Below are 15,770 nucleotides of genomic sequence, written 5' to 3' on the forward strand. Positions count from 1 at the left end.
TATAAGAATAAGGGCTGGGTGATAGTGTGTGTGTGTGTGTGTGTGTGTTTATTAACATAAGGATCCGCTAGAGACAGTATGCTGTCTTAAGATATTGTCAGTAATATTAGTCATTGGTAAACAGCTGTGAATTTAACAGAAGGTTAAATTAGATGGCTCTCCTAAAATATTTAAAGTTGTTGGTTCAGATGATATCCCACATGCAGATCTTATGCAGAATTCCTGAAAGGGTTGTCTTTAAGCATTAAATGTGAAAAGGTCTCTTGTAGAAACATAAAAGACAATTCAACACAGCATCAGGTGACTCCAATGGCTTCACCACATCCAATTCAATATTTGGATTGTGGCCAAAACCTATTGCTTAACATTTTTCTATTTTAAAGGATTTCAACAAATCAGTGAGTGGTGTGCCCCCCCCCATTTCAAAGTTGGTGGACTGACTCACACAGACTCTACCTTCTAAACAAACTTACAGGTTTTATTTAAACAAAGGCTTTTCTACAGAGCTCTCTCAAGCTGTGGCCTCTCTCCTCTCAGGCCAGAAGCAGTGGTGGGTGTTGCCCTCAGCTACTTCCTGGTTCCTCCCAAGAAGCACAACCCACTCAGGGGAAATCCAGCAGGTCTTTCATATTGTTACACCACCCCAAAGACCTCTTTTCATAAAAGTATCTCAAACAGAACTGAAGACAAGGGAACCATGATTCAATAAATGGGGTGATGCATTCACATTTTAGGCCATGTAGGTTCTAGGTAAGAAGATGTGAAAGGTACAAGATATCCCAATTCAATTAGAGTGGGCACACACCTTACTTCTAGCAGCCACAGGCCTCCTTTTTTCAGTCCAAATGAATTTTTGGAATGGAAACTGCCTTGGTCGCCCTGTGGGATGACCTCTGCCGGGAGAGGGACAGGGGGAGTGCGACCCTGTTGATTCTCCTGGACCTCTCAGCGGCTTTCGATACCACCGACCATGGTATCCTTCTGGATAGGTTGTCTGGGTTGGGAGTTGGAGGCACTGCACTAAGTGGTTCCGCTCCTACTTGGATGGCCGATTCCAGAAGGTGGTGCTGGGAGATTATTGCTCTGTGCCATGGCAATTGTGCCATGGGGTTCCACAGGGCTCTATTTTATCCCCCATGCTGTTTAACATCTACATGAAACCACTGGGTGAGGTTATCCGGAGGTGTGGGCTGAGGTGCCATCAATATGCAGATGACACCCAGCTCTACCTCTCTTTTACATCAAAACCAGGTGAGGCAGTGACTTTTCTGAACCAGTGCCTGGGCACGGTAATGGACTGGATGAGGGCTAATAAACTGAAACTCAATCCAGACAAGACGGAGGTACTGTTAGTGGGTGGCTCATCTGCCCGGCTAGGTGATATTCAACCTGTTCTGGAGGGGGTTGCACTCCCCCTAAAGGATCAGGTTCGTAGTTTGGGGGTGCTCTTGGATCCAGAACTGTCACTTGAGGCACAGGTGAACTCAGTGGCACGGAGCACTTTTTATCAGCTTAGGCTGGTATACCAACTACGCCCTTATCTGGACAGAGATAGCCTAGCTACAGTGATCCATGCTCTGATAACTTCTCGTCTGGATTACTGCAATGCGTTATACGTGGGGCTGCCTTTGAAAACGGTCCAGAAACTTCAGCTGGTCCAAAATAGGGCAGCAAGATTGTTAACAGGGACTGGCCTGCGAGCTCATATTATGCCAGTACTTTTCCAGCTGCACTGGCTGCCAGTCCATTTCCGGGCCCGATTCAAAGTGCTGGTGTTAACATTCAAAGCCCTTAACGGCTTGGGGCCAGGTTACCTGAAGGATCGCCTCCTCCCATATGTGCCTGCCCGGACCTTAAGATAATCATCAGCGGCCCTTCTCCGTGAGCCCCTGCCAAAGGAAGTGAGGTGGGTGGCTACTAGGAGGAGGGCTTTTTCTGTTGTGGCACCCCAGCTCTGGAATGAGTTCCCTAGTGAGGTTCGCCTGGCACCTACATTGTACTCCTTTCGGCGCCAGGTGAAGACCTTTTTATTTTCCCAGGCATTTTAGCTTTCTAAATTTTTATCTTTGCTGTTTTAAATCTGTATTTTAAACTCCTGTACTGCTGCTAGGTTTTATTGTGGTTGTATTGTTATATTGTGGTTTTAATGTTCTATATATTTTAAATTGTTTTATTGTGTGTTGTTTGGTTTTAATTTTTGTGAACCGCCCAGAGAACTTCGGCTATTGGGCAGTATAGAAATAAATAAATAAATAAATAAATTTTATTAGTGTCTTTCAAACCACTTAGATTCTCAGCAACAAGCACTCTCTGCACCAAAGGGGATACTCTAGTTAAATTTAAGATGGCATAGTTCTTCAGTACCTCTTATAAATCATGCAAGAGCCTTTCAAAAACCACCCTGGGGAGAGTTCTTTGTGTTTGATTTCATGCCACAGAGAATATCCCAGCTAAGATGCAAACAAATTGGACGTCCAAGATCCTCTCTTAAAAATGCTAATAGAATTGCCCATGGGATAGTTTTTGAACTTTCAGCTGTGATATTTATTTGACTTTCTCATGTCTGCTAAAGTGTCAGCCCTTGACACAGGAGCAGTGTTCATAGATGGGATGGTAGCATAGGCCATATAGAAGGCACGCAAGGAGAACAGGTCATAAAAGAAGAGAGAGGGGGAAATAGCCAAGATGCATATGATATACAGTACATTAGATGTATACATTAGATACAGTCAGGACTAGAAATATTGGAGCAAGGATAACTGTTTTGACAGTTGGCCTCTGTACACCACCACACTGAAGCTGAAAGGAAACACACCCAGATGGAAGCGAAGTCAGGACTTCCAGCTGTAATTCAGAGGGTTTGACAAAAGTGGGGCACTAACCATTCAAGAAGAACAGCCAGTGGCATACACACAAACCAACATCATTTCAAACTTAACAATCATTTTTAATACCTGGATGATAATCCTTTGCAGTCAGTGACTGCCTGAAGTCTGGAACCCACAGACATGACCAAATGTCCTCCCTTGAGGTGCTTTGCCAGGCCTTTACTGCAGCTGCCTTCAGCTTCTGCTTGTTTGTTTTTTCACTTAGTCTTCAGTAAGTGAAAAGCATGCTCTGTTGTGTTGAGGTCAGGTGACTGACTTGGCCATTGAAGAACATCCTACTTCTTTGCCTGGACAAACTCTTGAGTAGCTTTTGCTGTATGTTTGGGGTCATTATCCATCTGTAATATGAAGCGGCGTCCTATCAGTTTGGCAGCATTCGGCTGAATCTAAGCAGAAAGTATAGCCCTATACACTTCAGAATTCATCCTGCTGCTTTGATCAGGAGTCAGGTCATCAATAAACACCAGTGACCCGGTTCCATTGGCAGTCATACATGCCCATGCCATAACACTGCCTCCACCATATTTGACAGATGATGTGGTATGCTTTGGATCATGAGCTGTTCCTTTCCTTCTCCATACTTTTCTCTTCCCATCATTCTGGTACAAGTTAATCTTGGTTTCATCAGTCCAAAGAATCATATTCCAGAACTGGGCAGGCTTTTTTAGGTGTTTGCTGGCAAAGGCCAATCTGGCCTGTCTGTTCTTGAGCGTTACCAGTGGTTTGCACCTTGTTGTGAAGCCTCTGTATTTACATTCATAAAGCCTTATCTTGACTGTAGATGTTGACAATGACAAACCTACCTCCTCAAGAGCATTCTTGACCTGGCTAGATGTTGTGAAAGGGTTCCTCTTCACCACGAGCAGCATTCTGCAGTCATCTACTTTAATTGTCTTCCGTGGTCTGCCAGGCCTTTTGCTGTTGCTGAGCTTGCCAGTTAATTCCTTCTTTTCCAGGATGTTCCAAACTGTTGTGTTGGCCACTCCCAGTGTTTTTGCTATCTCTCTGATGGGTTTATGTTGTTTCCTCAGCCTATCGATGGCCTCCTTCACTCACATGGACACCTCTTTGGACCTCATGTTGGGAGTTCCAGTGAACAGCTACCAAATGCAAATGTAACACTCAGAACCACCTCCAGGCCTTTTATCTGCTTGATTGGCCATGGGGTACCCAGGAAACAGGCCACACCTGGCCATGCAGCTGCTTGTCAACCATTCATTCCATTACTTATGAGCCCCCAACGATGGGTGTGTGTGTATGCCACTGGCGATACTTCCTGAATGGTTAGTGCCCCACTTTTGTCACACCCCTTTAATTACAGCTGAAAGTCCTGACTTCGCTCCCATCTGGGTGTGTTTCCTTTCAACTTCAATGTGGTGGTGTACAGAGGCCAACTTCCAAAACAGTTATCCTTGTTCCAATATTTCCGGCCCTGACTGTATATAACATCCAACCTAGTGAAAAAATGCAAATAGTGCAGTACAAAAAAGCTTCCATAGTTACTCAGTGATGTCCATACTGCTCTACCGTGCAGTTAGTCCATCAATCTATTTCTTAACCATAAACATAGTCAAAACAGACTCCAATGTATCATTACAATCAGTTTCTCAAATGGAAAGACAGGAAGGAGACACTGAAATTGGTTGTGCAAGCTGTCTTCTCCCACATCTATACCAGGTTATATACCTATCTTACATAGATCAGGGTGGGCAGAAGGTAGATCAGGATCTACTGGTAGATCTCCAGGTGATTTGTAGTAGATCAGCAAGAGTTTCCGATTCCCAGCTATTTAATAATAGCAACAACAAAATGACTTTCCCCACTGAATTAGACTGCTGAAATGAAGAAAGCTTGGGGTAACCAGGAAAGGGCTGTGAGCTCAGTTCAGCTCTGGTACGGAAATCAAATCCCTAGGCTGAGAATGTGCTCAGAGGCACCCTGTTGTTTTAAATTCTACACATATTTCTTTTGCACCTGGTTCTAGTTGGTGATCTTGGGCTTCTAGTAAAAAGTGAAGTAGATCCAACAAGTCTGAAGTCTGCCCACTCCAGGCCTAGATGACCCTGTCCGACAATAAGGGGAGTTTTTGTGTTTTCCTGTTCATATCTGTGGAAGGTGACAACATGCACATCAAATTTCTATGCAATGTTGTATTATTGGTAAATGACTCTATACAACAATGAGAGGAATTTCGTGTTGGAGGTTCCCCCCGACACCCCCCCCCAGAATAATGGACCATTCCACTGTAGAGCAACTGAGATGCCCACCAAGATGGCATGAAGGTGATGTCCCTCCCCTATTTGTCCCCTGTGCCTAGTATTCCGCTGTGTATTGCCTCTGTACATGGAGGCGCTAATTGGCTATCCATTCATTGATCTAATCCAGTTGCTCTACTTCCCAAGCTTGGATCCCCAGATGTTGTTGAATCACAAATCCCATCAACTCCGACAATTGGCCATGCTAGCTGGGGATGATGGGAGTTGCACTCCAACAACAGTTGGGGGCACAAGGTTGTGAGTCAATGGTCCTTCAAAGCCAGCTAAGATTGTGGTTGTTGCCACAATTTGTGGTAGTGAATTCTAAGAGCCATACTAGATGTGATGTTCATCATCTGGTTAGCCTTGGCATAACTGGCTGGGGGAAGCAGGGAGCGGGATTTGGAACTGAGGCATGGAGGAAGGGTTTTAACCCTTTGTCCCTGTTCTAGTCACAGTTGGAAACACACGTGTGCACATGCATGTGCGTGCACACATACACACACAGCGCTTGCTATTTGCCATGGTATGAGGTTCATTGGTGTTAAAGGGAGCTTTCCTCCCACTGCAAATAGCAGGCACACCCCTCCCCAATTTGGATCAGGATCATGGCAAAATCACAACCCATTGTAATGGGGTTAGAGCTCCTCATCCCCCATGCTATGGTCCCATTCCAGCTCATTCCCCACCAGCAGCCCCCAGCAGCTATTTATTTAAAAAACATCTTTCACACCAGAGCTAATCATATGACAAACATCACATCTAGTTCATCCTTAAAAATTAATTACATGTTGTGTGAGGAGGTACATCCTTTTGTCACTCTTAAACTTACTGAAAACCTACTTCATGGTGCAACTTCAAATTTTAGTATTTTGAGAGGAAGAAAAAAAACCCCTCCCTTTCTCTGTCATGGTATGTTTTCCACACACATCCCTCTTGTCTCTTTGGGGAACTTTTGAATGCCACCAACAAGCCAGGTATAGATTGTTTTTAGTTTCGAAGAGGCGGAACAATTATCCCAGAGGGCTATGAAGAAAGGGGACTTTTAAACATTGTATTTTTCTCATGGACTTTCCCTGGATCCATCTCCTTCCTACAAGGCCACTTCTGCCAGCCAATTCTACTTGCAAATAGGCAGAGCTTACCAAAAATGGTTTAGTCTGGGACAGAAATTGACCTGCCCCTCATATTGCTCTGTGCTAGCTTCACCCATTGTGAGTTCTTCTTCCATCAAAGTAGATTTTCCTCATCAGCCAAGGTGGGTAAAAAAAAAATAATTCTGGAGTGGGGGCTGCAGGTTGTCCACCCCTGATCAATACCCTGCCTTTTTATCTAAATTATCTTCAGGGTGGCTTACACCACATTGTAAACTCAATACAAAGCTATTAACATGCCTCAGTGATGAGGTTGCTAAGAGAGATGATGTGGGGGCCAGAGCAAGAGTACAAAACCTCAGGCCCCAGGGGAAAGCTGGTTCTCCAGAGGGCTGCCTTCCCTTGGCCCCACCCCCTTTCCTCCCAACTACAAATCTTTTGGTGGTTTCCCAGAATTTCTGCACCATTTCTTCCCCATTCTAAAAGGCTGAAATGCCTCTCCTAAACCTTAGTTATTTGCAAGGAGAGTTTTAAACTAAAATATTTTTGGCCCCACTCATTTTGCCTCTGGTCCCATTTGCCTCTGGTCCCATTTCTGCCTCTAGGCCCATTTTACCTCTTTTGCCTTCAGCCCCCACCTCCCACCAAATTGCAGCAGGTGCAAGCTTCTCCCAAATGGAATTCACCCTTGGGCCAAAAAGAGTCAGCACCCCTGGTCTAGAGTAAATAGCTCTCCTCAGGTAGCATGGCTGTAACTGTCACGTGGACACGGGCCTTCACAGTGGGACTTCTCAGGCAGACTGGATGGTGTGGGGCTCCTGGCTTGATCAATAAATGTGGCCTGGTGCTTCCCACATGGAAAAGAATAGTCAGGTCCTTATGTTTTCATCTCCTTTCTAAAACTTTTTAATGCTCTCTGGGCAAAGCCCCTCTGAGTCCCCAACATGACTCCCCAACTCTCTTTGATGAGCTCTCCATGCAATTCCTGTTTTTCAACAGTTCCCCAAAGGCACTGCAAGGTTTTCAGTCTAGGTTTTTCACTTGGGAAGCTCCTCCAGATCTTTATATCTACACAAAATCAATTATAGCCCCCCTGCCTGCTTGTTAACAAAATCCACCACTCTTCGCTATTAATTGAAAAAAACACAACCCACTTGAAAGCCAGGCCATACAGATGACTCATAACTGTGCCTTAAAGCTCGGCTAGCCTCAAGACTGCAGCAATATGCAGAACAATGCAGAGAAATTAACACACACACACACACACCCCGCCGCCTCCTCCCTGGGTTGAGCTGAGGCTAACCAAAACATATTGTTCCCTTCTCCAGATAGCTGCAGATCATAATGAGCTTTCTTTTCCCTGCATGTCCTGGTATCAGCCTTTGATTGGGGACCCATGATAGTTCTGCTAAAAAAGTCATAATGTTGCTTATGTTTAGTACCGTGTTGTGCTGAAGAATGTGAGCTGCCAGCAGGCTATTGCTCAACCTAACCTACCTCACAAGGTCGCTGTGTGGATAGAAATGGGGAAACTACATTTGCTGTCCTGAATTCTTTGGAGAAAAGCCAGGATAAAAATGTAGAAGAATATATAATGCTGATCTTGCTTGCAGGATTGTTGTAAGGATTGTTATGTGAAGCACGTCGTATGCTCTAAAGCATTATATAAATGATAAGTGTTACTGTATTCCACTATGTAGGGAGGTTTGGTTTCCTTGCTTGAGCTCCTTGCTCTTCCACTGTCTTTTTACAGTGAACTTGTTCTGTGCTTGAGACACTGGGGTCTGGCTGCCGGGTTTATCTGGTGGAGCTGAACCAGAACCTGGCCACTCAGAACTCCAGAGAGAGAGAGAGGAGAATGTTGTACTATATGTCTCATAGCCTCATCGATATTTCCTCAAAATTAAAATTTTCTTAAAATTCAAAGAAGCTTCCCTCTCCTACTCCCCCAAACCTTGGCTTTACGGTGCCTGCTTCCTGACAGTGACACAGTGGCTGGGTTCATACAACACAACAAGCCAGAGTTGCGTATGGACTGTCATTGAATTGTGGGCTGTTGGTTTGTTAGTGTGTTGTTCACACAACAACCCATGATTCAACCACAACCCACACTCAACTCATACTCTGGCTTGTCATATTGCGTGAACCAGGTTAGTGGCTAGAGCAGAATAAGTTGCCTCTTTGGGGGTGCCTTGTTGTTGTTTTTAACTTGTTAAAATAGACTTTATATACCAACTTTCTTCTAACATGTAATTCAAAGTGATGTACATGAGGTCCCCATGTGATCTCCCATCCAGGCACTAAGCAGCCCCAAGTGATTTTGGCAACATAGTCCCATGCCTCTGGGAGGAGGGGGACTCTGGCTACTCCAACTTGAGGGTTCTTATACAGTTCAGAGAAAAGATGTGACAATACAACTTTGATGAACCAGACAAGCTCATACGCACTGGAAAGTGGTGCTATGGGATAAAGACTGAGATGGCCTTCCATCTTGTATAACAAAAGAGGGTGCTTGGGGATAATGGCTGTAGCAGGGTCCCTTCTTACTCTGTTCTTTTAACAAAAGATGCCCCTACATGCTAATGACTGCCTTAATGGCAGGTGACAAGGCTGGAGTGCAACAATAGGAGTGCATTTCAGGTAGTTAACCAAGTAACTTATCAGATATCACTCTTGCTATCCAGCGCATTCATGTTTTTCTGCTGTTTTTATCCCCACCTTTGCCTTTGGGGAATGCATTTTAGGAAGTCCACTAGAAACTGAATGGATTGCTATAGTCTTACATGATTGCTCTCAACCACATTCCTGTGCCTTTCTCCCACCTTTGCTGAAGCTGGGGATGAAGACGCCTGGCTTTTTGGCTGCGTCTCAAAATGGAGTCAGTACTGTTCACTCAAAAGAGAGCTATTTTGTAACACACCCCTTTTCAGACCTTTGCCTCTGTATGTGGAGGTTGCAGGCAGAGCCAGCAGGAGCAATTCTACTCCCCGCTTTTCCTCCATGGGTTCACTTTGGACAGGTCTGAAAGGGGCTACCGTGAGTACAGTACAAAAAGAATGATGATGGCTCCATCTAGGCCAGTATAGTCCGTCCTGATCGGCAGCAGCTCTTCAAGCCTTAGACATTGCTGGACAGCCACTTCCTTCATCCTGGACCGTTGGTCATGCTGGCTGGGGTGGATGGGAGTTGGAGTCCCACAGTTTCTCCACTCCTGCCATAGTCAGAAGCTTCCCCCAGTCTTACTACCCAAGATCCCTTTTAACTGGAGGTGCCTGTCGGGAGGTCACCCCTGCCGCCTTCTGAAATCCTCAGGTAGCCAGAATCAACACGCAGACAACAGGGCTCTTTTCCAAGGCTTTATTCCCATTCAACCTAATGACGCTTACAGATGCTAATTGCTTGATCCTACGAGTGAGACTTAAGAGAGCTGCCTACTCGGGGGTTCTAACCTTAGTAATCAGTTTATCTCCTTTTGGAGGGGAAGGCGGGAAACCTCTGTACTTATGGGCTAGAAGGAGAGAGTCCACCCTTTTCCTGTGGGGCATCGGGGCGCTGCTGTTGCCATCGCGCCAAGCGGGCTGAGCGCCTCCTTTCAGCGCCCGCCATCTCCCGCTTGATGCTGCGCTGGTGCCTAGCATCCAGAAACTGCTGTTGCACCTCCCTCTCCCTGCCAGGGTCACTATCACTCTCAGGAATGTGTACCGGGAGGGGCTTGTCAGGAGTGCCCTGGCAGCCTCTTTCAGTAGACTACAATAGCCAACTCAAGACACAGCCGAAAGGATTCTTTTCAAAGCTTTAATCCTTTTAGAACTTAATGACTCTTTCTGATGCTAATCACCAGCAGCTAAAGCAAGGAACAGCAGAGTGGCCTAAGCTTCGAATAGGCAGTTGATCCCCGTTTGAAAGAGAGTCACTTGAAGACCCAGAACTTATGGGCTAGGGAGAGATCCTCCCTCTTTCCCTTGGGTCCATGGGAGGCGGCCATTGCTTGTGCGCCAAACGGGCGCTACGCCTCCTTTCTGCGCCCTCCATCGCTTGTTGCTCCCTGCCTCTGCGTCGAGCATCTAGCAAGCCCCCCTCCCACACTTTCTCACTGCCAGGGTCACTATCTATCTCAGGAATGCTGGCAGGAGGAATCTCTGCCAGCTGTTGTGCCTGTGAGGGATGAGCTGCCTCCTCTCCCATGGATTGCTGTTCCTCCTCAGAATCAGAACTGCTCTGGGGCTCTATGGGCTCAGTTTCTACCCTGACAGGGCTCTCTCCCTGGCTGCTCCTCTGAACAGTGTGCGGGTTCCTCTCCTGCGGTTTCTATCTCTTCCTCAGAATCAGAACTGCTTTGGGGCTGTCTGGGCTCCGATCCAACCCTGACAGTGCCGTGGAGTGAATGCAAGGCCTTCTGCAAGCAAAGCACATGCTCTGCCACTGAATGTGATCCCTGATGTGTCGCTCCCCAAATGTGAAGAAGATGGAGATCGTTTCCAGCATCTTAAGACATGCGAAATATCAGCTTCTCTTCATTTTCCTACAAGCTTGAGTAGGCTGCTTGCTAGCTGGCAGCTGTTACATATAATTTCAGCTTGTTCAAGTAGATTAGGTCTTAGGGGACAAAAGGAGTTCCGTGTCGTGCATCCTGCTTCCTCAAGTGACAAGGCCTTAATCATGTACTGGACCATAAAGAATACTGGTGCCCCTGATAGCCTTTTGCCGTTACAGAACATCTGATGAATTGTTGCTAATATGCTCCACCAAGCAGTAAGGGGGGAAAGGGAGCTGTGATCTCTTTCCAGAGTAGAGAGAAAGGATGGCTAATGCAACAGATAGCAAGAGTTATGGACTAGCTCGTAGTCCATTTTTAAAAATCCTGTTGTGAACTGCTACATTGAGTGCTTCATACTGAGGTAGAAAAGCAAGATAGAAATGTGTTTGATAAATGAATAAACAAATTGCATAATACTGGCAGTGAGTCAGGGCAAAGCTAGGAACATGGCTTCTGTTTCTACCATTCCTCAGTAACTGGGATATACAACATATTGATACATTCCCAACAGTGCCATACCCAGGATTTTGAGGGCCCTTGGGCAAAACAGCCTCAACGGCCCCTCAGTGAGCCTACCTTTTCACCACCATTGTCACCAGCTGCTATTGCTCCTCCTCCTCTTTCTTATCATTGCTACCCCTTGCTTGCTTGACAGGCAAAGAGCCAGTGAGCAAGTAGGCCGGGGCATCTGCTCCTCCTCCTGACCAGTTCAGTTCCCTGAGCCAGAGTGAGAGGCAGGTGAACAAGCAGGTTGCAATGGTGAAAATCAGGGAGTTGATAGTAGGTCCCTGCTGGGGTGTGGGCCCTTGGCATATACCCAACTATGCCTACCCTTGATGCCAGCCCTGACTCCCAAAGTGTTTTGGTTTCTGTCAGCACCCTCACTTCCCTATGACCAGGTTCCATGTTGCATTGGTAACATAAAATACCTATTGCTTGGGCTGCCCCAGTCATGAAGCTACTTCCATTCCACATATGGGACACACCACAGGGCCACAGATACTAGCATGTATCAGTGTAGCCATGTGATCATGCCTTTGACTGGTGCAACATGCAGCCTAGGTAGGACAAACGAAGTGGGTTGGGGGCATCAACCATATCACATTGATGATGTGTAAATTAATTTTTATTCTTTCTGTCCCAAGCCAAGAGACCATTTCTCATTCAATTTAGCTTCATTTAAAGTATTTCGTTAAAGTAATCTAATGCAGCTTTGCATTACAGCCTGCTTTTATGTTTGATTAGTCATTCCAACCACTAGGCAGACTACATAATTTATCAGTCATCTTCTGAGCACCAAGAACCCTTGCTTCTTCTCTTTAATAAGTAGTGCTTAGGGACCAGTTCTGCTTACCAGCAAAGGTGCAGAAACACACTGAACGTAATGAACTACTGTGGATTTTGCTCTGTAGTGCTTTCAAGTTGGCCTTCTGTCAGCAGTAATACCCCACAAGCAAGAGCAGCTTTGGTGCCACCTGTCTCCTCTTTTACAAGGAATCTCTTCCCCAAATACATCCTTAGTCACTTGCCACAAGCACCAAGTCACACATATTGAGTGCACAGGGAGGAAGAACAGCAAGAACTCTGAGGGCCCAGGCTCCAGCAGGAGCCTTTTGGAAGATGACACAGTCAATATGTGCTCTACAAGCAAACCCTTCAAGCAAGAGATTGAGCTATCAAGGAGGCCAGATATGGAAAGGTCTGGTGGTCTGATGGGAGCCTGGGAGGAGCTTATGTTTGCTGCTCGGTCCAAGTGTTTTATTGTAGGGTTGTCAGACCCAAGCCTGGAGCCACCACATACAGTGAGGGATGGGGGAGAAATCTGACTGGTTTGTCATTCATTCATTCATTCATTCATTGAATTTCTTAATCGCCCATCTGGCTGGTCATCTGGCCACTCTGGGCAATGTACAGCAATACAGCAGTTTTAAAACAATAAAATTCTACATTAAAACATATTTCTAAAAATACCCTAACCCACCCCAAATGCCTGCCTGAACAACCACGTTTTTAATGTGTGGCGGAAGCTCATTAAAGAGGGGGCATGGCGGAGTTCCTTGGGGAGGAAGTTCTACAGAGTGGGGGCCACCACAGAGAAGGCCCCCTCCCTCATCCTCACCCTCACCAGCCTAGCTGTCCTGGCTGATGGGACAGAGAGAAGGCCATCCGAGGCTGATCTTGTTGAGTGGCCTGTCTGGTGTTTCTGGAGGCGCTCCTTAAGATAGGCTGGGCCGGAACCATATAAGGTTTTAAAGGTCAAAACCAACACCTTGAATTTGGCCTGGAAAACAACCGGTAACCAGTGCAATGTGAACTTACCTAATTTCACATTTTTGAGCCAACACGCAAACTGAAATTCAGTTATCCTTCAAAATTCGCACTGCTCTGAATGTTGCAATGAAGTTCTCTAATCCAAAATTCATGCAAAAATATGGACATTGGGGAAAATAACATTCAGAAATGCATTCTATTAGGAAAATGACTTGCAAAAAATGTGTACATTAGTCAAACATGCATACAAAAATGCATGTATCGGGATAAACGTGCACAAAAAATGCTTATGAATTTTCATACAAAGTTTTTTTAAAAAAATCTCAAAGCTGAGGACAAACCAAAGACTGAAGAAATTCTCAGAGTTTGAGATGAACCAAACGTAAGATTGGAAAAATGAGAAACGGAGTGAAACTGAAATGGACAGATTTGTCCATCTTCACCTAGAGCTTTCAGGGCAGCAAAACCAGGTTCAGCAGCAACATCTCCTACTTTAGTCCATGAACAGCTCCTTCACTTGCCCGTCTCTCCTGCCATGTGTGGCGGGCTGTGCGCACCATTTGCAAGGCACAATTGGAATCCTGTTGCTTCTGCAACAGGGGAGCAAAGGGGAAATTCAGGCAGCACTTCACTGCTACAGGCAGAGTTTCCAGGTCTGGTCTTCCCTGGCTCACAGTTGCTCACATTTTACAGAATTGTCCCTCAAGGCAACTTCACAGGTAAATAAAGAGCATGCCAGACAAAAGTGACTATGCTTACAGTCACTAGTGCACCTCTGTATATTTAGCACCTTATCATTATTTATATGCCACATTTCCTCCAGGGAGTTCATGGCAGCATGCATAAGTCCTCCCACCTGCGTTTTACCATCATAACAACCCTGTGAGGTGGGATAGGCTAAGATTCAGGAACTGGCCCAAGGTCACCTGGTGAGCTTCATGGCTGAGTGAGGATTTGAACATGGGTCTCACTGGTCCTAACCCGACACTCTGTAGCAGCCTTCCTCAACTTGGCGCCCTCCAGATGCTTTGGACTACAGCACCTATGATCCCTAACTATCATGCTGGCTGGGGCTGATGGGGGTAGTAGTCTAAAACATCTGGATGGCACCAGATTGGGGAAGGCGGCTCTTTGACTGCTACACAACACTGGCTGAATAATTACTGGGTAGTAATTACTGGGTAGGGAATCAAGAGGGATCCCTCATTACCTTGGTCAAAGCTGCAGAGGGAATGCCTCTTTCCAGCTTGTTCCATTGCTCACCTCCCCACTACCTAGAGTTGCTATGATTGGGTTGCTATGTTCAAGGCTGAACCCTTGCATTGACTTTCCACATAACGACTCACAAATGAAACTATCCTTTTGGGCAGGGGTGGGCAACTTGTGGCCCTCCAGATGTTTTGGCCTACAACTCCCATCAGCCCCAACCAGCAGAGCCAGTGGTCAGGGATTATGGGAGCTGTAGGACCAAAACATTTGAAGGTCCACAAGTTGGCAAGCCCTTCTTTAGGGCTTACATGGCATGTTTAATTCCTATGTGCTAGGGAAGTTGATCAGTGCTGATCCCTGCCTCTCTACATGATGGATGTGGATCAGCAGTGGCTATGCAGTTTGCTCCCTCTTTTTGTGCTTCCATGTTCTGGGGGAAAGTATCTGCCCTTTTAAAGAGAGTTGCTTATCCTGGTTCTGCTTGGTGCTGTGGAACTCAACTGGAAGCACTAGCAGATGCCATGTGGACACACCTTTCAGCTCCCTGCAGCCTGAGGATGAGTTCACACATGTATGTTCAACATTTGACGAATGGAGGAAACTGGTGCATTTGCACCAGTTATTTCCAGCTAAGGAAAGATGATATCCCGGTCCCTGCTGGCACCTTCTAGAGATGCCTTCACTCTACTTCCACAGAGATACATTGGAATATAATGTTGTTACGAGGCATGTTGTTGAGTTGTGCAAAAAGGGAATGATGATTTTCTTTCCAGGATGGTGAAACAAATGGACACTAACAGGGAATTTGGCTGCCCTAAAGTTGCCTTGAAGCATATACAAGGCCAGGAATCCATAGGGGGCTTGTCAGGCCCCTTCTTTGCAGGTCTTTGGGGAGGCCTGCAAAGACCCAGTTGTTTTCCCTGGCCTTTCCATAATCCGTGGGCTGCAGGTTTATTGGTATCTGTTTTTATAGTATTTTTAATTCAACACTAATTTATTGCTTGTCTATAGCATTGCATTGATTTCATTTTGTACACCACCTTGAGAGGGTCCCACCCTTGAAGGCAGCCTAAAAATCATTTAAAATAAAGAAATAAGCTGCACCCATTGGCAGAATGGTTAGGTCCTGGTCTAGCTGGTTCAGATTCCATGCTAGGCAAGTACAGGGGCAAATCCAAAAGGCAAGTAAATTAAGCAGGCAAATGCTTGAGCACAGTATGACCAGGCAAGAAAGTGGTTTCCAGAAGAGAGGTGAAGCAAAGCCAAGGCTGAAACACAAATAAACAGTCAAACACCATATGAAGTCCAAGAAGCAGAGTTAGGCAGGTGTCCAATGCTCAGAGGTTCAATCCCAAGGCAAGATCAGAGATACAAGGTACTGGTTGGTAGAACAATGTTGCTTCAGACACTGAAGGCTTATATAGCCAGAGCTTCCTGAGCCCCACCCAGGACTCAGCTGCAGTTCATTACAGGCCCTCTGGAAAAAAAGTCCTACTCAGAAGGAAGGCCTTGCTCC

Source organism: Heloderma suspectum, chromosome 2 (assembly GCF_057233095.1).
Source record: "Heloderma suspectum isolate Gila_16-S chromosome 2, 16-S_ref, whole genome shotgun sequence".
NCBI lineage: Eukaryota > Metazoa > Chordata > Lepidosauria > Squamata > Helodermatidae > Heloderma > Heloderma suspectum.